Source organism: Tupaia chinensis, unplaced genomic scaffold, assembly GCF_000334495.1.
Source record: "Tupaia chinensis unplaced genomic scaffold, TupChi_1.0 Scaffold000289_1, whole genome shotgun sequence".
Lineage (NCBI taxonomy): Eukaryota > Metazoa > Chordata > Mammalia > Scandentia > Tupaiidae > Tupaia > Tupaia belangeri.
The window spans coordinates 1643258-1643621 of record NW_006159774.1 but is presented as its reverse complement, the minus strand read 5'-3'; the positions used below and the strand labels follow the sequence as shown (position 1 = coordinate 1643621).

General features: G+C 58.2%; 1 protein-coding gene across 1 annotated transcript in view; it reads left to right on the top strand.

Moving 5' to 3' along the window:
- GSN (gelsolin) overlaps nt 1–364 on the top strand; it is a gene marked incomplete at its 5' end in the record, with an annotated part of 31250 nt that overhangs the window by 24012 nt on the left and 6874 nt on the right.

The window sequence follows — 364 nt, the reverse complement described above, 5'->3', positions numbered from 1 at the left end:
TGCCTGCAAGGGGTGCCCATTGTAAGGCACACGGGGAGAGCGGGAGGGCCAGAGTGGCAGAGCAGTTAGGAGAGGGACATGGCGCCAGCCGCTCCGGTTTGGGCAAGTCGCGTAGCCTCCCTGTGACTTGGATGGGGACAGTGGCAGGACCGTCTCCGAATTGCTGTGAGGCTTTTATAAAGCCATGGCTGGCACCTGGTAGGCCTCTCCCTGTGCGTTAGGTGTAAGGACGTAGAAACCCAGGCATGATCTAACTGGATTAGAGAAGCACCACCTGAACTCTCTCCAAGGGAGGAACTCTTCAGGGAGGGTTAGGAGTTGGCCAGGCAGAGCGGAAGAAAGCCCACTTCAGGTGGAGGGAAGA